General features: G+C 36.7%; 1 protein-coding gene across 4 annotated transcripts in view; it reads left to right on the top strand.

Moving 5' to 3' along the window:
- The window catches only part of WDPCP (WD repeat containing planar cell polarity effector), a 382460-nt gene that overhangs the window by 226134 nt on the left and 134500 nt on the right, over positions 1–21826 (top strand). The window lies entirely within an intron of this gene.

Genomic DNA, 21826 nt, shown 5'->3' with positions numbered 1-21826 from the left:
TTTTCATGTAATTATGCCACCAAATTGATGTCTTAAGTTCATTAACTTAATTTTGATTGTGAAATTTCAGGAATAATTTAAAAGTTTTATTTTATCTTATAATTATGTAAAAATGATTCTAAGTTAGATTTTAAAAAATGGTACATTCAGTGAAGTCTAACTTCACTCTCTGTTTTCTTCACATTGTTCCTTTCATTCCTCTTTAGGTTGTCATTATGGTTTATCCATCTTTTATGGAAAATACATAATACCATATATGCATATATGTTCATCTAAACCCCTGTTTTACTATTTTAGTAGCACACTAAACACATTGTTTGGCAACTTGATTTTTTCTTAACTCCATGTATCTTGGCAGTGACTCCCTAGCAGTATAAAGATCAAAAGACTTTTTAAGGAGGGGTTCCGGAAGATGGCGGCGTAGGAGGACGCGGGGCTCACAGCGCGTCCTGCCGATCACTTAGATTCCACCTACACCTGCCTAAAGAACCCAGAAAACCGCCAGAGGATTAGCAGAAGGGAGTCTCCGGAGTCAAGCGCAGACTAGAGGCCCACGGAAGAGGGTAGGAAGGGCGGCGAGGCGGTGCGCGCTCCACGGACTGGCGGGAGGGAGCCGGGGCGGAGGGGCGGCTCGCCGGCCAAGCGGAGCCCCTGAGTCTGGCTGGCAAAAGCGGAGGGGCCGGACAGACTGTGTTCCGACAGCAAGCGCGACTTAGCGTCTGGGAGGTCATAAGTTAACAGCTCTGCTCGGAAAGCGGGAAGGCTGGAGGACAAAGGGAGGGAGAGCTGCTGAGCCCCCGGACGGCAGAGCTCAGCTTGGCGGGGAACAAAGGCGCCAGCGCCATCTCCCCCGCCCATCCCCCAGCCAAAATCCCAAAGGGAACCAGTTCCTGCCAGGGAACTTGCTCGCTCCGCGCAAACACCCAACTCTGTGCTTCTGCGGAGCCAAACCTCCGGCAGCGGATCTGACTCCCTCCCGCTGCCACAGGGCTCCTCCTGAAGTGGATCACCTAAGGAGAAGCGAGCTAAGCCTGCCCCTCCAGCCCCCGTGCACCTTGCCTACCCACCCCAGCTAATACGCCAGATCCCCAGCAACACAAGCCTGGCAGTGTGCAAGTAGCCCAGACGGGACACGCCACCCCACAGTGAATCCCGCCCCTAGGAGAGGGGAAGAGAAGGCACACACCAGTCTGACTGTGGCCCCAGCAGTGGGCTGGGGGCAGACATCGGGTTGGACTGCGGCCCCGCCCACTAACTCCAGTTATACACCACAGCACAGGGGAAGTGCACTGCAGGTCCTCACCACGCCAGGGACTCTCCAAAATGACCAAACGGAAGAATTCCCCTCAGAAGAATCACCAGGAAATAACAACAGCTAATGAACTGATCAAAAAGGATTTAAACAATATAACAGAAAGTGAATTTAGAATAATAGTCATAAAATTAATCGCTGGGCTTGAAAACAGTATACAGGACAGCAGAGAATCTCTTGCCACAAAGATCGAGGGACTAAGGAACAGTCACGAGGAGCTGAAAAACGCTTTAAACGAAATGCAAAACAAAATGGAAACCACGATGGCTCGGCTTGAAGAGGCAGAGGAGAGAATAGGTGAACTAGAAGATAAAGTTATGGAAAAAGAGGAAGCTGAAAGAAAGAGAGATAAAAAAATCCAGGAGTATGAGGGGAAAATTAGAGAACTAAGTGATACACTAAAAAAAAATAATATACGCATAATTGGTATCCCAGAGGAGGAAGAGAGAGGGAAAGGTGCTGAAGGGGTACTTGAACAAATTATAGCTGAGAACTTCCCTGAACTGGGGAAGGAAAAAGGCATTGAAATCCAAGAGGCACAGAGAACTCCCTTCAGACGTAACTTGAATCGATCTTCTGCACGACATATCATAGTGAAACTGGCAAAATACAAGGATAAAGAGAAAATTCTGAAAGCAGCAAGGGATAAACGTGCCCTCACATATAAAGGGAGACCTATAAGACTCGTGACTGATCTCTCCTTTGAAACTTGGCAGGCCAGAAAGGCTTGGCACGATATCTACAGTGTGCTAAACAGAAAAAATATGCAGCCGAGAATCCTTTATCCAGCAAGTCTGTCATTTAGAATAGAAGGAGAGATAAAGGTCTTCCCAAACAAACAAAAACTGAAGGAATTTGTCACCACGAAACCAGCCCTACAAGAGATCCTAAGGGGGATCCTGTGAGACAAAGTACCAGAGACATCACTACAAGCATAAAACATACAGACATCACAATGACTCTAAACCCATATCTTTCTATAATAACACTGAACGTAAATGGATTAAATGCGCCAACCAAAAGACATAGGGTATCAGAATGGATAAAAAAACAAGACCCATCTATTTGCTGTCTACAAGAGACTCATTTTAGATCTGAGGACACCTTTAGATTGAGAGTGAGGGGATGGAGAACTATTTATCATGCTCCTGGAAGCCAAAAGAAAGCTGGAGTAGCCATACTTATATCAGACAAACTAGACTTTAAATTAAAGGCTGTAACAAGAGATGAAGAAGGGCATTATATAATAATCACAGGGTCTATCCACCAGGAAGAGCTAACTATTATAAATGTCTATGCGCCAAATACCCGAGCCCCCAGATATATAAAACAATTACTCATAAACATAAGCAACCTTATTGATAAGAATGTGGTCATTGCAGGGGACTTTAACACCCCACTTACAGAAATGGATAGATCATCTAGACACACGGTCAATAAAGAAACAAGGGCCCTGAATGATACATTGGATCAGATGGACTTGACAGATATATTTAGAACTCTGCATCCCAAAGCAACAGAATATACTTTCTTCTCGAGTGCACATGGAACATTCTCCAACATAGATCATATACTGGGTCACAAAACAGCCCTTCATAAGTTTACAAGAATTGAAATTATACCATGCATACTTTCAGACCACAATGCTATGAAGCTTGAAATCAACCACAGGAAAAAGTCTGGAAAACCTCCAAAAGCATGGAGGTTAAAGAACACCCTACTAACGAATGAGTGGGTCAACCAGGCAATTAGAGAAGAAATTAAAACATATATGGAAACAAACGAAAATGAAAATACAACACTCCAAACGCTTTGGGATGCAGCGAAGGCAGTCCTGAGAGGAAAATACATTGCAATCCAGGCCTATCTCAAGAAACAAGAAAAATCCCAAATACAAAATCTAACAGCACACCTAAAGGAAATAGAAGCAGAACAGCAAAGACAGCCTAAACCCAGCAGAAGAAGAGAAATAATAAAGATCAGAGCAGAAATAAACAATATAGAATCTAAAAAAACTGTAGAGCAGATCAACGAAACCAAGAGTTGGTTTTTTGAAAAAATAAACAAAATTGACAAACCTCTAGCCAGGCTTCTCAAAAAGAAAAGGGAGATGACCCAAATAGATAAAATCATGAATGAAAATGGAATGATTACAACCAATCCCTCAGAGATACAAACAATTATCAGGGAATACTATGAAAAATTATATGCCAGCAAATTGGACAACCTGGAAGAAATGGACAAATTTCTAAACACCCACACTCTTCCAAAACTCAATCAGGAGGAAATAGAAAGCTTGAACAGACCCATAACCAGCGAAGAAATTGAATCGGTTATCAAAAATCTCCCAACAAATAAGAGTCCAGGACCAGATGGCTTCCCAGGGGAGTTCTACCAGACATTTAAAGCAGAGATAATACCTATCCTTCTCAAGCTATTCCAAGAAATAGAAAGGGAAGGAAAACTTCCAGACTCATTCTATGAAGCCAGTATTACTTTGATTCCTAAACCAGACAGAGACCCAGTAAAAAAAGAGAACTACAGGCCAATATCCCTGATGAATATGGATGCAAAAATTCTTAATAAGATACTAGCAAATCGAATTCAACAGCATATAAAAAGAATTATTCACCATGATCAAGTGGGATTCATTCCTGGGATGCAGGGCTGGTTCAACATTCGCAAATCGATCAACGTGATACATCACATTAACAAAAAAAAAGAGAAGAACCATATGATCCTGTCAATCGATGCAGAAAAGGCCTTTGACAAAATCCAGCACCCTTTCTTAATAAAAACCCTTGAGAAAGTCGGGATAGAAGGAACATACTTAAAGATCATAAAGGCCATTTATGAAAAGCCCACAGCTAACATCATCCTCAACGGGGAAAAACTGAGAGCTTTTTCCCTGAGATCAGGAACACGACAGGGATGCCCACTGTCACCGCTGCTGTTTAATATAGTGCTGGAAGTTCTAGCATCAGCAATCAGACAACAAAAGGAAATCAAAGGCATCAAAATTGGCAAAGATGAAGTCAAGCTTTCGCTTTTTGCAGATGACATGATATTATACATGGAAAATCCGATAGACTCCACCAAAAGTCTGCTAGAACTGATACATGAATTCAGCAAAGTTGCAGGATACAAAATCAATGTGCAGAAATCAGTTGCATTCTTATACACTAACAATGAAGCAACAGAAAGACAAATGAAGAAACTGATCCCATTCACAATTGCACCAAGAAGCATAAAATACCTAGGAATAAATCTAACCAAAGATGTAAAAGATCTGTATGCTGAAAACTATAGAAAGCTTATGCAGGTAATTGAAGAAGATATAAAGAAATGGAAAGACATTCCCTGCTCATGGATTGGAAGAATAAATATTGTCAAAATGTCAATACTACCCAAAGCTATCTACACATTCAATGCAATCCCAATCAAAATTGCACCAGCATTCTTCTCGAAACTAGAACAAGCAATCCTAAAATTCATATGGAACCACAAAAGGCCCCGAATAGCCAAAGTAATTTTGAAGAAGAAGACCAAAGCAGGAGGCATCACAATCCCAGACTTTAGCCTCTACTACAAAGCTGTCATCATCAAGACAGCATGGTATTGGCATAAAAACAGACACATAGACCAATGGAATAGAATAGAAACCCCAGAACTAGACCCACAAACGTATGGCCAACTCATCTTTGACAAAGCAGGAAAGAACATCCAATGGAAAAAAGACAGTCTCTTTAACAAATGGTGCTGGGAGAACTGGACAGCAACATGCAGAAGGTTGAAACTAGACCACTTTCTCACACCATTCACAAAAATAAACTCAAAATGGATAAAGGACCTGAATGTGAGACAGGAAACCATCAAAACCTTAGAGGAGAAAGCAGGAAAAGACCTCTCTGACCTCAGCCGTAGCAATCTCTTACTCGGCACATCCCCAAAGGCAAGGGAATTAAAAGCAAAAGTGAATTACTGGGACCTTATGAAGATAAAAAGCTTCTGCACAGCAAAGGAAACAACCAACAAAACTAAAAGGCAACCAACGGAATGGGAAAAGATATTTGCAAATGACACATCGGACAAAGGGCTAGTATCCAAAATCTATAAAGAGCTCATCAAACTCCACACCCGAAAAACAAATAACCCAGTGAAGAAATGGGCAGAAAACATGAATAGACACTTCTCTAAAGAAGACATCCGGATGGCCAACAGGCACATGAAAAGATGTTCAACGTCGCTCCTTATCAGGGAAATACAAATCAAAACCACACTCAGATACCACCTCACGCCAGTCAGAGTGGCCAAAATGAAGAAATCAGGAGACTATAGATGCTGGAGAGGATGTGGAGAAACAGGAACCCTCTTGCACTGTTGGTGGGAATGCAAATTGGTGCAGCCGCTCTGGAAAGCAGTGTGGAGGTTCCTCAGAAAATTAAAAATAGACCTACCCTATGACCCAGCAGTAGCACTGCTAGGAATTTATCCAAGGGATACAGGAGTACTGATGCATAGGGGCACCTGTACCCCAATGTTTATAGCGGCACTCTCAACAATAGCCAAATTATGGAAAGAGCCTAAATGTCCATCAACTGATGAATGGATAAAGAAATTGTGGTTTATATACACAATGGAATACTACGTGGCAATGAGAAAAAATGAAATATGGCCTTTTGTAGCAACATGGATGGAACTGGAGAGTGTGATGCTAAGTGAAATAAGCCATACAGAGAAAGACAGATACCATATGGTTTCACTCTTATGTGGATCCTGAGAAACATAACAGAAACCCATGGGGGAGGGGAAGGAAAAAAAAAAAAAAAAAGAGGTTAGAGTGGGAGAGAGCCAAAGCATTAGAGACTGTTAAAAACTGAGAACAAACTGAGGGTTGATGGGGGGTGGGAGGGAGGGCAGGGTGGGTGATGGGTATTGAGGAGGGCACCTTTTGGGATGAGCACTGGGTGTTGTATGGAAACCAATTTGACAGTAAATTTCATATATTAAAAAATAAAAAAATAAAAAAAAAATAAATAAACAGGATATTAAAAAAAAAAACAACAACAAAAGACTTTTTAAAATTATGATAATTATACAGGCATCCTTTGGAGATACTGTAGGTTCAAATCCAGACCACAGCAATATAGTGAGTCAAATGAATTTTTTGGCTTCTCAGTGTATTTCTACTTATATTTATACTATACCGTAGTCTATTAAGTATGTAATAGAATACAGTACCATAAAAGAAAATATGCATACCTTAATTTAAAAATACTTTATTGCTAAAAATTGCTAACAATCGTCTAAGCTTTCAGTGAGTTGTAATACTTTTGCTGGTGGAGAGTCTTGTCTTGATGTTGATGGCAGCTAGGCGATCAGGTGGTAGTTTCTGAAAGTTAGAGTGGCTGTGGCAATTTCTTAAAATAAGACAGCAATAGTTTGCTGCATCAATGGACTCTTCCTTTCACAATTTCTCTTTCACATGTAATGCTGTTTGATAACATTTTACCCACAGTAGACCTTCTTCCAAAATTGGAATTAATCCTCTCAAATCTTGCTGCTGCTTTATTGACTAAGCTTATGTAATACTTTAAATCCTACTTTGCATTTCAACAGTTTTCCCAGCATCTTCACTAGGAGTAGATTTCATCTTAAACCACTTTCTTTGCTCATCCATAAGAAGCAGCTCTTCATTGGTTCAAATTTTGTCATGAGACTGCAGCAATTCAGTCACAACTGAGATTCCACTTCTAATTCTAGTCCTCTTGTTACTTTCATCTGTAGTTATTTCCTCCACTGGTCTTGAACCCCTCAAAGTCATCCATGAGGGTTGGAATCAACTTCTTCCAAACGCCTATTCATGTTGGTACTTTGACCTCTTTCCATGAATTGCGAATGATCTTAATGGCATCTAGAATGGTGAATGATTTCCAGGAAGTTTTCAATTTACTTAGCCCAGATCCATGAGAGGAATCACTATATATGGCAGCTATGAAATGTATTTCTTTAATAATAAAACTTGAGGGGCGCCTGGGTGGCTCAGTCGGTTAAGCGTCCGACTTCAGCTCAGGTCACGATCTCGCGGTCCGTGAGTTCGAGCCCCGCGTCGGGCTCTGGGCTGATGGCTCAGAGCCTGGAGCCTGATTCCCATTCTGTGTCTCCCTCTCTCTCTGCCCCTCCCCCGTTCGTGCTGTCTCTCTCTGTCTCAAAAATAAATAAAACGTTAAAAAAAATTTTTTTTTAAATAAAAAAAAATAATAAAACTTGAAAGATGAAATTGCTCCTTTCTCCATGGGCTGCAGAATGGATGTTGTGTTAGCAGGCATGAAAACAATATGAATCTCGTTGTATATCTCCATCAGACCTCTTGGATGACCAGGTGCATTGTCAACAAGCAGTAATATTTTGAGGGGAATCATTTTTTACTAAGCAGTAGGTCTCAACAGTGGGCTTAAAATAATCAGTAAAGCATATTGTAAACAAATGTGCTTTCATCCAGGTTTTGTCCTTCCATTTCTAGAATACAGTCAGAGTAACTTAACATTAATTCCTAAGGGCTGCTAAGATTTTTGGAATGCAAGTGAGCACTGGTTTCAACTTACAGTCCCCAGCTGCATTAACCCCGAACAAGACAGTCAGCTTCTCCTTTGAAGCCAGTATTGACATCTGTAGGTAAGAAAGTCCTCGATGGCATCTGCTTCCAATAGAAGGCTGTTTCTTCTACATTGAAAATCTGTTGTTTAATATAGCCACCTTCATTAATGATCTTAGCTAGAACTTTTAGATAACTTGCTGCAGCTTCTACATCAGCACTTGCTACTTCACCTTGAACTTTTATGTTATGGAGATGGATTCTTAAACCTCATGAATCAACTCTGCTAGTTTCACACTTTCCTTCTGTAGCTTCCTTACCTCTCTGAGCCTTAAAAGAATTGAAGAGATTTAGGGCTTTACTCTAGATTAGGTTTTGGCTTAAGGAAATTCTGACTGGTTTGATCTTCTATCCAGACCACTAAAACTTTTTCCATATCACCAACAAATCTGTTTTGCTTTCTTGTCATTCATGAGTTCACTGGAGTGGTACTCTTTGTTTCCTTCAAGAACTTTTCCTTTGCATTCACAACTTAACTGTTTGGTGCAGAGGCCTAGCTTTCAGCCTGTCCTGGCTTTTGATGTGCCTTCCTCACTTAGCTTAATCATTTCTAGCCTTTGATGCAAAGTGAGAGACATGCAGATCTTCCTTTTACTTGAACTACTTAGAGGTCATTGTAGGGCTATTAATTGGCCTAATTTCAACATTTTTTTGTCTCAGGGAATAGGGAGGCACAAGAAGATGGAAAGAGATGGGGAAATAGTCAGTGGAGCGGTCAGAACACACACATTAGTTAAGTTCACCATCTTATATGGGCATGGTTTATGGTGCCCCAAAACAATCATAATAGTAGCATCAAAGATCACTGATCACAGATCACCATAACAAATTCATTAACAATGAAAAAGCTTGAAATATTTTGAGAATTACTAAACTATGACAGTGACACAAAGTGAGCAAATACCATTGGAAAAAATGGTGCCAATAGACTTACTTAATGCAGGATTACCACAAAACCTTCACTTTTGGGAAAAAAAAGCAGTATTTATAATGTGCAATAAAGTGAAATGCAATAATACAAGTTATGCCTATATATACATTAGTGCAAAAAACATGAAAACCTAGTGAGCATGAATAATTTTTTGAAAAATATAAATGGCTAAAAATAACATACTAAACAAATGAATTAAAATCATCCAGTAGCCACAAGAAAAAATTCATACAAGTCAAAAATATAACTCCTGAAAGGAAGCAGAAAGTTTTATTTATGAGTTCTGTGAAAACCTCAAAAACATGCAATTTCCAATAAGTTTTTCTAACATAAAAATATGTGCCCCTATAATTAAACTTGGTAAAAAAATAAATAAATTACTTCCACATGTTTTCATATTTAAAATGATTATTCATTGCTCTGATTTATATAAGAAAGATGATTTACATAGACATTAAGAGTTGATTACTAAAATTTATGTGCATGTAACTATTTGATACATTATTATCTTCAAAGTTAATTTTCCTCAAATCTACAAAATAGAGAAATTCAATTAGCACATTATCAGAAACAAGTACTTTATTCCTGATTTTTAAAACTTTTTGATCAAATTTTCTAATCTGAAATTATAAAATAATAGGTAAAAAACAAGTAACAGAAAAAGAATTATGTCAGCATTTTACTTTAATTGAAATACAGCAACATAAACTTGAATTCTGAAAGCAATTTTGGACAAGGTAAACTTGAATATCTATAATTAGAATTTAAATTTCATTTATCAATTGGTTTGAACTAACTTAAATGTTACAGCTAGAACATGGTATTCTTTTTTTTTCTTTAATTTTTTTTAATGTTTATTTTTAAGAGAGAGAGAGAGAGAGGGGGAGACACAGAGTGTGAGCAGGCAGATGAGGAGAGAGAAGGAGACAGAATCCAAAGCAGGCTCCAGGCTCTGAGTTGTCAGCACAGAGCCTAACACAGGGCTCAAACTCACGAATGGTGAGAGATCATGACCTGAGCCGAAGTCAGATGCTGATCCACCCGGGCACCCCTAGAACATGGTATTCTTAAATATGCATAAGCTGTTGCATGTCTTTATAGTGCTTTTTTATTTCATACAAACTTATCAGTCCCTGGAAACATTATAAAAATTAGAAAAGATTATAACAATAATATGTTATAAAAGTTAACTGTTAATAACTGATCCAAAGTATGATATAAAGATGAAAATCTATTCAAGATTGCTTTTTAGTTTTAAATATTTTGTTGTAAATTTGCATATTAATTCCGGTAGTACATTCAAAAGTCATCTGTGAAAGGTGGTAAGAACCCAGTAGCAGCAAGTTTTTTTATTTTTGATCCTAGATAACACAGACAGGATATGTGTAAATATTTAAACCTGGATCATGGCCAAAGACTATCAGTGTTTGTCATCTTTTGTGCAGTGGAAGCCAATTTCACTTAATAGTGCTAAATGATGATACTAATTTAAGTCAATTTGGCAAATGTAAAATTATAAAATTGTTACTGAGAATGACAAAAACTAAGTGGTTTATTCTTCTGAATATTTTTCTGAAAACTTCCTTCCAGGTTAGTAACACTTTAATAAAAGAACTATCCACCAACTAGGTAACCTGGTTGGGTGGTAGTAAAAGTTGGGATTTATCAATAGGGTACTTTTCAAATCTATTGCCATCTATGTTGTCCATTTAGTCTTGTTAATTTTAATCTTATACAATAAATCTCTAAAAACAGACCAATAAAACAAAAAATGACTATACAACTTCCAATGTCTCCTATGCCTTGTGCCTCTCAGACACATGATTCTAAACTAAGCATGTGGTAACACAGTCCACTAGTATGTGAGAACCTTGATGGCTGTACATCAGGGGTGGATCCATGTTTTATAGAGCTTGAAGTTTGTATAATTTGAGGAGTACTTCTTAAGAAAAAATTTAAAATTTCAAATACAAAATTAGGTACTGGAAAGGCATGTGCAAATAAGAAGTATTGAAGCTTAAGCTTCATTAATTTTGTGGTAAATTCTCCTCTGTATATGGTGCATAATAGATATTCCATTATTATTTATGGAATGATTTTTTTTTATTAATTGTAATTGAATTTGAACTCAGGGTGAGTGGAAGGGCATGGCAACCCTGGTAGTGGCCTCTTGAAATGTCTTAATATGTGATTTAACAGTACATTAGCCTTAGTCTCAACCAGCTTTACTGTATATCCATTATTCATGTATGTACTGGTCTAGTCAGGTGTAAGACATGAAAATGGAATATAAAGCCAAGTGGCTTTTATTTTCTTGACTCATTTAGAATATAACCATTTTCCAGAGATATATGAACACACTGAGATGTATATATCCAACATTTAAATTAAATTCCAACACTAAAACTATCCAAAAGTTAAAAAATAAGTGAAGCTAGAGGATAAACTGGCAAGTGATATAGATACTAGATATGTCTTGCATCAAACCCTAAAGAGTTTTGTATTAGACCCTAAAGATGCATCAACTATGTCAACTGAGGAGCATGGAGTTAAAGGGATATATTCTCTACTACATTTAGCTAAAGACTATACTCAGACATGTGAATGGCAGGGAAGCTCACAAGTGTATCAGCAAGTAAATAGACTGTTTCTAAATAGAAAGATTAAAGAATGAAAACCTTCATGGTAGAGATACAGTAACAACTTAGGAACTGTTGAGGGTTACCTTCCTCAAATTAATGACCTCATTCTTTAAAACAATTAAAAAATAAAGAGGAAAAATCATAGAATTAAGGAAAACTGAGAGAGTGAGACAGAGAAAATGATCCAGAAATAATTTGTGGGCCACAGATCTTATAGCCAACACTTACATCACTGCTAAACATAAAGTACTGAAGTTAGTAACTCACTAAGAAAACCATATTTATATGGGTATGTTTCTTTCTCTTTGGTTTATATGCCTGTGTAATAGTGCTGTAGAGCCTTACTGTTAGAGTAAGTCTTTCATATTTTTGACGATTTGCTTTGACATAAGAATTTTAAGATCAACTTGTCAAGTTCCATTAAAACCCCTGAAGTGATTTTATTGTATTCCACTGGATTTTATAAATTATATGGGGTCAGAATTGATCTTTGTCATGTATGGTCTTTTTCAGACGTAAGTAGGTGTGTCTATATTTTAATCAGGTGCTCACTTATGTTGCCCAGTAATATTTGGTAATTTCTTCTCAAATTTATTGCATATATTTTGCTTATTTTCAGTGAAGAATCACAAATTTTTCCAGAGAAGAGAAAATAGAAAACAAGCCACCTAACTTATTTTGTAAGGCTAATATAACCTTGGTAGCAGTGTGAGCTTATTAGCTGTCAGGCTCAAGTAAAGTCATTGACTTTTCTTAAGAACATAGATGTAAACGTCTTAAATATTAGCAAATCAACTACAGTAGTGTATATTTTTAAGTTATTACAAATTACTTCATTGAATAATATGGACCCATTATGAAAATATTATGCCACTCTTGAATTAAAAGAAAAAAACCCACGTAATTATTTCACTTGATGTACACTAAAGTAGCTTCCAATTTTTCATTGTTATAAGTAATGCTGTTATTGTCAATCTTTGTACATACATTGTCACATTATTTTCTTAGGAGTTTACAAAAGTGTATATATAGGTAAATTTTTTATTCTAATATACTGTTAGGACACAGAATAAATAACTTTTTCTGGAAAGATCCATATAGCAAATATTATAGGCTTGTGGACCAAGAAGCAAAATTAAGGTTATTATGTAAGTACTTATGTATAGCAAGGAAAAAACAAACAAAGCATAAATCTTTACTGACTAAATTAGAAATATAATAATTAAGTAGTTTTGCTAATACAAGTCAACAAATGTAAATAATGGAATTCTTTTTTATGGGGATAACATTGTACTTAAATTAGGGTTGAAAGCTGGTGTTCCTCATTAAAAAAAAATCTGCAAATGTTCATCTGTAAATACTGAGCTATGATGAGTTTGTATGTATTTCACTTTTGCAAATTTCTTTCCTCATAGATAGGTACTGCCACATGTTAATATCATTAACCCATAGGCATATGGTTTTAATTGATTATATTCACCAATTCAAAGATATTTTTAGAATTCCATTAACTAAAAGACAGAATGCCGTTTAGCATGTCATTTTATTACAAATTAGTCACATTAATTTAAATTAGTTGTAAAATTATAAAAGTTAATTTGTAATAAAATTAATTTGTAATAAATTTGTAATTAAAATTAATTTATTATGAAATTAATTTGTAATACAATGACATGCTAAACAGCATTCTATATTGGGACCTCATCAAGATAAATAGCTTCTGCACAGTGAAGGAAACAATCAACAAAACTAAAAGCAACTGATTAGGAAAAGATATTTGCAAATGACATATCAGATAAAGAGTTAGTATCCAAAATCTATAAAGAACTTACCAAACTCAACACCCAAAAAAACAAATAATCCAGTGAAGAAATGAGCAAAAGACATGAACAGACACTTTTTCCAAAGAAGACATCTAAATGACTACAGACACATGAAAAGATGCTCAACATCCCTCATCATCAGGGAAATACAAATCAAAAGCACAGTGAGATACCACCTCACACCTGTCAGAATGGCTAAAATGAACAACTCAGAAAACAACAGATATTGGCGAGGATGCAGAGAACGGGAAATCCTTTTGCACTATTGAGAATGCAAACTGGTGCAGCCAGTCTGGAAAACAGTATGGAGGTTCCTCAAAAATTTAAAAATAGAACTACCCTATAACCAGAAATTGCATTACTAGGTATTCATCCAAAGTATACAAAAATGCTCATTCAAAGGGGCACATGTACCCCAGTGTTTATAGCAGCACTATCAACAATACCCAAATTATGGAAAGAACCCAAATGTCCACCAAATGATGAATGGACAAAGAAGATGTGTGTGTGTGTGTATACAATATATATATAATGTGTGTGTACATATATATGTATGATATATATAATACATATATACATACACACACACCCACAATGGAATATTAATAGACAAACAAAAAGAATGAAATGTTGCCACTTGCAACAACATGGACGGAACTAGAGTGTATTATGCTAAGTGAAATAAGTCATTCAGAGAAAGACAGACATCATGATTTCACTCGTGGAATTTAAGAAACAAAAAAGATGAACATAGGGGAAGGGAAGGAAAAATAAGATGAAAAGAGAGAGGGAGGCAAACCATAAGAGACTCTTAAATACAGAGAAGAAACTGAGGGTTGCTGGAGGGGTGTTGAGTGGGGGGATAGGCTAAATGGGTGATGGGCATGAAGGAGGGCACTTGTTGGGATGAGCACTGGGTGTTTTACCTAAGTGATGAATCACTTAATTCTACTCCTGAAATCATTATTACAATATATGTTAACTAGCTTGGATTTAAGTAAAATTTAAAAATTAAAAAATAAAATGTAGAAAAATACTGAAAAAGACTGCTGTGGATTAAAATCAGAAAATATATTGCTACGGGAATGTGTGTAGAATGAGATTTCCTTTATTCTTCACAATTCAGGGAATGTATAACACAGCCTGACATTACTTGCAAGTCAAAAAATGGTAGTTATCACTGAAATTACTCTATCACAGTATAAGTTTCACACCAAAGTTCTATTTTACCTTGTAGTTTTAGGTTGAAATATTTTTAAGTCTTCAGCATACACTAATTCCAAAGCCATTTAGAGTTAAATAAGAGTAGTTGAGCACAGTTCTTCCAACCATTTAAAAATGTAAATACCATTTTTAATTCAAGGACTATACAAAAGGCAAGCTATATTTGGCCTCTAGGCCATACTTTATGGATGCCTGCTCTATAAAGTCTTATATTCCCAGTAAATAAGTGCCTGGTTCCCCCAAACTTGCAACCAGTAAATATTCCTTTTCATAATTTAATTCCAATGTAGTTAACATATACTATTAGTTTCAGGTGTACAATATAGTGATTCATTAATTGTATATATTACAGGTGCACATTGTGACAAGTGTACTCTTAATCCCCTTCATATCTTTCACCCATCCCCCCACACACACACCTCCCCTCTGGTAACCATCAGTTTGTTTTCTATAGTTAAGTGTCTGTTTCTTGGTTTGTCTCTTTTTTTCTTTGTTCATTTGTTTTCTTTCTTAAATTCCAAATGTAAGTGAAATCATAGGATATTTCTCTTTCTCTTTATTTCACTTACCATTACACTCTATAGTTCCATTCATGTCATTGTAAATGGCAAGATTTAATTGTTTTTTGCCATTGAATAATATTCTGTTATATATATGTACCACATCTTTATCTGTTAATCAGTTGATAGACACTTGGGCTCCTTCCATATCTTAGCTATTGTAAATAATGCTGCAATAAACATAGAGGTGTATGTATCCCTTTGAATTAGTGTTTTTTGCATTCTTTGGGTAAATACCCAGTAGTGTGTCTGTGAGATCATAGGGTAGGTATATTTTTACCTTTTTGAGGAAACTCCATACTGTTTTCCACAGTGGTTCCACTAGTTTGCATTCCCACCAACAGTGCAAGAGGGTTCCTTTTTCTCCACATCTTCACCAAAACATGTTGTTTCTTATGTTGTTGATTTTAGCCATTCTGACAGGTGTAAGGTCATTGTGGTTTTGATATGCATTTCCCTGATGATGATTGGTGTTGAGCATCTTTTCCTGTGTCTGTTGGCCGTCTGGATGTCTTTTTTGGAGAAATGTCTGTTTATATGTTCTGCCCAATTTTAAAGTGCATTATTTGTGTTTTCTGGTGTTGAGTTGCAAAAGTTCTTTATATATTTTGGACACTAACCTGTATCACATATGTTATTTGTAAATATCTTCTCCCATTCAGTAGGTTGTCTTTTAGTTTTGTTGATTGTTTCCTTTTCTGTGCAAAAGCTTTTTATTTTGATGTAGTCCCAATGGTTCATTTTTGCCTTTCTCTTGCCTCAGGAGACATACCTAGAAAAATGTTGTTATTGCCCATGTCAGAGAAATCACTGCCTGTGCTCTCTTCTAGGATTTTGTGTGTGTGTGTGTGTGTGTTTTGAGGTTTCACATTTCAGGTTTTTAATACCTTTAACTTTATTTTAGTGTATCCAGTTTCATTCTGTTGCATGTAGCAGTCCAGTTTTCCGAGCACCACTTATTGAAGAGACTGTCTTTTTCTAATTGCATATTCTTGCTTCCTTTGTTGAAGACCATATAAACTTGGGTTTATTTCTGGGCTCTCTATTCCATGCATCTATGTGTCTGTTTTTGTGCCGGTACCATATTGTTTTGATTCCTACAGCTTTGTAATATATCTTCAAATCTGGGATTGTAATACCTCCAGTTTTGTTCTTTGACAGTTTTGCTTTGACAATTCAGGGTTATCTTTTGTGGTTACATACCAATTTTAGGATTATTTGTTCTAGTTCTGTGAAAGATGATGTTGGTATTTTTATCAGGATTGTAAAAAATCTGTAGACCACTTTGAGTAGTATGGATATTTTAACAATATTGGTTCTTCCACTCCATGAGCATAAAATCTTTCCATTTGTTTGTGCTGTCTTCAATTTCTTTCATCAGTGTTTTGTACTTTCAAGAGTACGCGTCTTTCACTTGCTTGGTTAAGTTTACCTTTAGGTATTCTTTTTGCTGCAATTATAAATAGGATTTTTTTTCTTAATTTCTTCTTCAGCTACTACATTATTAGTGTATAAAAATGTATTAGATTTTGCTTTATCAAATGAATTATCAAAATGTGTATTGATTTTGTGTCCTGTGACCTTACTGAATTCATTTATCATTTCTAGTACTTTTTTTTTTGGTAGAGTCTTTAAGGTTTTCTATGTATGGTATCATGTTATCTGCAAATAGTGTCAGTTTTACTTCTTCCTTACCAACTTGGATGCCTTTTATTCCTTTTTCTTCTCTGATTGCTGCAGCAAGGACTTCCAGTGCTATTAAATAAAAGTGGTGAGGGTCGACTTGTTCCTGATTTTAGGGGAAAAGCTCTTAGTTTTTCGACCATTGAATATGATGCTAGCTGTGGGTTTTTTCATATATGACCTTTATTATGTTCTCCCAAACCTACTTTGTTGAGGAGTTTTATCATGAATGGATGTTATGCTTTGTCAAATGTTTTTTCTGCATCCATTGATTATGTAGTTTGTATCCTCTCTTGTTGATGTGATGTATCAAACTGATTGATTTGCAAATATTGAACCACAGTTGCAGTACAGGAATAAATCTCATTTGATTAAAGTGAATGATTTTTTAATGTATTGTTGGATTCAGTTTGGTGATATTTTGTTGAGGATTTTTGCACCCGTGTATCAGAGATACTGGCCTATAGTTCTCTTTTTTTTTTTTTTTTTGTAGTGTCTTTTCTGGTTTTGGTATCAGGGTAATGGCAGTCTCATAAATGAATTTGGAAGCTTTCCTTCCTCTTCTCTTTTTGGAATAGTTTGAGAATATGTATTAACTTTTCTTTAAATATTTGGTAGAATTCACCTGCTAGGTGTCTGGTCCTGGACTTCTTTTTGCTGGGTGTCCTCTGATTACTGATTCTATTTCATTACTGGTAATTAGTATTTTTAAATTTTCTGTTTCTTCCTGATTCAATTCAATTTCTAGGAATCTATCCATTTCTTCTAGATTGTCCAACTTGTTGGCATATAATTTTTCATAATCTCTTATAATTCTGTTTCTTTGGTGTTCATTATTATTTCTCTTCTTTCATTTATGATTTTATTTATTTGAGTTCTCTCTCTCTCTCTTTTTGATGAGTCTGGCCAAAGGGTTATCAATTTTTTAAAAATCTTTTCAGAGAACCAGCTCCTGGTTTCATTGATCTTTTTTTTTTTTTTAAGTTTCTATTTCATTGATTTCTGCTCTCATCTTTATTATTTCCTTCCTTCTGCTGGTTTGCAGTTTTGTTTGTTCTTTTTATGGCTCTGTTAGGTGTAAGTTTAGGTTGTTTATTTGAGATTTTTCTTGCTTCTTGATTAAGCCTGTATTGCTATAAACTTCCCTTATAGAACAGCTTTTGCTTCATCCCAAAGATTTTGGAACATTGTATTTTCATTTCATTTGTCTCCCTGTGATTTTTGATCTCCTCTTTGATATTTTTGTTGACCCATTCATTGTTCAATAGCATTAAATAATCCAATAAGTAGCATGTTATTTAACCTCCATATATTTGTGTTCTTTCAGATGTTTTTCTTGTGTTTGATTTCTAGTTTCATAGCATTGTAGTCAGAAAAGATGCATCATATGGCTGATCTTTTTGAGATTGTTTAGACTTGTTTTGTGGCCTAACATACTCCATTCTGAACATTGTTCCATCTGCACTTGAAATGAGTGTGTATTCTTGTATTATAGGATGGAATGTTCTGGGTAGATCTCTTAGATCTCTCTGGTCCAATGTGTCATTGAAAGCCACTGTTTCCTTGTTGATGTTTTGTGTGGATGATCTATCCATTGATGTAAGTGGGTTGTTAAAGTCCTCTATTATTATTGTATTACTATTGATCACTTTCCTTGTTTGTTATTAGCTGCTTTATGTATTTGGGGCTGCAATGTTGGGTGTATAAATATTTGCAATTATTTTATCTTCTTTTTGGATTATTCCTTTTATGATTATATAGTCCATTTTCCTTTATTACAGTCTTTGGTCTAAAGCCCACTTTGCCTTGTATAAATATTGCTACCCCAGCTTTCTTTTCACATCCTTTTGCATAAGTGCTTTTCTATCCTTGCACTTCCAGTCTGCATGTGTCTTTAGGTCTGAAATGAGTCCCTTCTGTGTAGCATATAATGGGCCTTGCCTTTTTTATCCATTCCATCAACTCATGTCTTTTGATTGAAGCATTTAGTCCATTTACATTCAAAGTAATTATTGATAAGTATGCATTTTGTTACTTGTCTTATGGTTGTTTTTGTAGTTCTCTGTCCTTTGTTCTCTTGCTCTCTTCCGTCACAGTTTGCTGGCTTTCTTAGTGATAAGCTTGGACTCCTATTTATTTTATGCATATTTGTTAACGGTGTTTGATTTGTGGTTACCATTAGGTTTATATATAACATCTTATGTATATAGCAGTCTATCTTCAGTTGATAGTCCCTTAAGTTTGAACCATTCTAAAAGCACTAAATTTTTTATCTTTTTCCAGCCCCATTTTATGAATATCATTTCCTACTTTACACCTTTTTATTCTGTGAGGCTCTTGACCAATTTTTATAGATACATTTAATTTTACTGTTTTTTTGCTTCCTACTTTTCTTACTCTTGCTTATGATCTTTCCATTCAGAGTCCCTTTAACGTTTATCGCAGGGCTGGTTTAGTAGTGATGAATTCCTTTAATTTTTGTTTGGGAAATTCTCTCCTATTTCTTAAAAATTTTTTAATGTTGATTTATTTTTGAGAGAGAGAGACAGCGTGAGCAGAGGAGTGGCAGAGACAGAGGGAGATACAGAATCTGAAGCAGACTTCAGGCTCTGAGCTATCAGCACAGAGCCCAGCACGGAACTCAAATTCATAAACCGCGAGATCATGACCTCAGCCAAAGTCAGACACTTAACCGACTGAACCACTCAGGCACCCCAAATTCTCTCCTTCTAAGTGATTATTATGTTGGATAGAGTATTCTTGGCTGCAGGTTTTTTTCTTAGAACTCTGAATATATCATCCCTTCTGACCTACAAAGTTTCTGCTGAAGAAGTCAGTCATATAGAATTTCCCTCATATGTAACTGTTTTCTTTTGCTGCTTTTAAAATTTCTCTTTTGCTGCTTTTTGCCATTTTAATTACTATGTGTCTTGGTGTGGACCTCTTTGGGTTAATTTTGTTGAGGGATCTCTGTGCCTCCTGCATCTGGATTTCTGTTTCCTTTCCCAGATTTGTGGAGTTTCTTGCTATTATTTCTTCAAATAAATTTTCTGCCTCCTTTTCTCTCTCCTCAGGGATCACTATAATGCAAATGTTATTATGTTTAATGGTGTTCCTGACAGGTTCCCTTAGTCTGTTTTCTTTCTTTTTTTAATTTTATTTATTTTGAGAAGCAGAGAGAGACAGAGACAGAGAACATGCATGTGAGTGGAGGAGGGCAGAGAGAGAGGGAGAGAGAGAGAATCCCAAGCTGTCAGCCTGGAGCCTGGTAGCACCTGGCTAGATTTGTGGCACAGTTTTGGATGGGCTCCTGCCAAGGGCATACTGGAGAAGGAAATTCTGCAGTAGAGTATGGGGGCAGGGCACATGGTGCCAGCATGGTCCTTGCCATCTGCTGAGGGAGAGGACCTGCAGCCACCTGGGAAAACTTGCCAAGACTGGCAGGGTTGGGGGTGAGGGGTGCAAATCTGCAGAAGTGCACTGGGGCAGGGTGCACTGTTAGTAAGCTAGGTGGAATGTGTTGGTGCTGTGCTGGCTTCTGAAGCGTGTCCATGTATTTAGGCTCGGGAGCAGGGGAGAGAAATGGTGCCCAGCAGCTCTTTTGTTCTTGGAGAAGTTTCCCAAAGATCCCTGCCCCTCCAGCACATGCTCTGAGATTAGTAAATAAATCTATTTCCCTTCATACCTCAGGCATTTTTCAAACTGCTGCTTCTATGCTGTATCTCAGTAGGTCTGTTTGTAGAGCAGGAACTCAGTTCCCTGTTGTCCTCCCTGCTCTCCCAGAACTAAGCCCACAGATTTTTTAAAGTTCTAGGTGTTAAGCCCCACTGACTTTCAAGTTAGGCCCCTTTAGTTTTCAAAAGCAAATGTTATGGAGATTTTGTCTTCCCAGCATGAGTCCCCTGTGCCTGGGGTGCCTGGGGTGGAGATCTGGTCCACTCTCCTCTCAATGCCTGCAGCATTCCTCCCTCCTGTGGATAGTCCCTTGGGTTCCTTGGGCTCCTGACAACATCTCCACCTTTCCTGCCCTCTTTGATGTGGCTTCTTCTCTGCATTTACCTGTGGAGAGTCTGTTCTGTTAGTCTTTGGGTCTGACATTTTCTGGGCTATTGACACTGATGTGTGTGTTACCCAGTTGTATCCATGGGCGAGGTGAGTTTATGATTTTCCTACTCTGCCATCACCTCCAGAAGATGGTTCTGGTTACTCTGCAACCAGTAAATATTCTTAATTTTTAAAAATGTAAACAATTTGAAATTATATCTTTTCTACTTACATTTATTTGAATATTAATAAAGTGAAGCATCTTTTCGTGATTATAGGCCATTTATATTTTTTCATTGTTAACTGTTCATATTCTTTTTACACTTTTATTGCAATAAAATTTCCATTCCAGCCATCTTTTTGCACATCAAAAATAGTTCAGAATCCTTTTTACTGGCTATATCTACTTTAGTATTATTTTATACTGCTTTCTCCCACACATCCAAGACTCCTTCCATATTCAGACATTTCATTGCCTAACAGAACTGTGTTTTTGAAGTTTCTCTACATATATGCACCAGATATTAACTGGTACATTTTCTCTATTTTCCCTCCTAGCATAACTCTTATTTGTCCTTCAAGACTCAGATCAAGGATCAGTGCATCCTCTTGACTCCACAGCAAATATCTGTGGAAATACCTGTTATAAAACCTATCACATGTTATATAACTAACTGTTGTTCACAATGGTCTGTCTCCCTACTGGGCTCACAGCTTCCAGAGACATGAAATTGTAATTGATCTCTGTATTCTAGAATAGTGCCTGACACTTAGTAGGCACTGATTATCTGCTGACTGCCTGAGTTCAAGATAGTTACTATATTTGTAATGTTAACAAAGTTGTATGTGTCAGACACATAAATGTCAGAAATTTTTGTAGTAGTATTTCTTGTAAAATGCTTAGCATTTTGTATGATGTGCAACAGAATTTTGTAGAAGCCATCTCCGATAT

Source organism: Panthera pardus, unplaced genomic scaffold, assembly GCF_024362965.1.
Source record: "Panthera pardus isolate Hobbes unplaced genomic scaffold, ASM2436296v1 HiC_scaffold_25, whole genome shotgun sequence".
NCBI classification, from domain to species: domain Eukaryota; kingdom Metazoa; phylum Chordata; class Mammalia; order Carnivora; family Felidae; genus Panthera; species Panthera pardus.
Note: the sequence above shows the minus strand (reverse complement) of the source record. Positions and strands in the feature narration are given on the sequence as shown.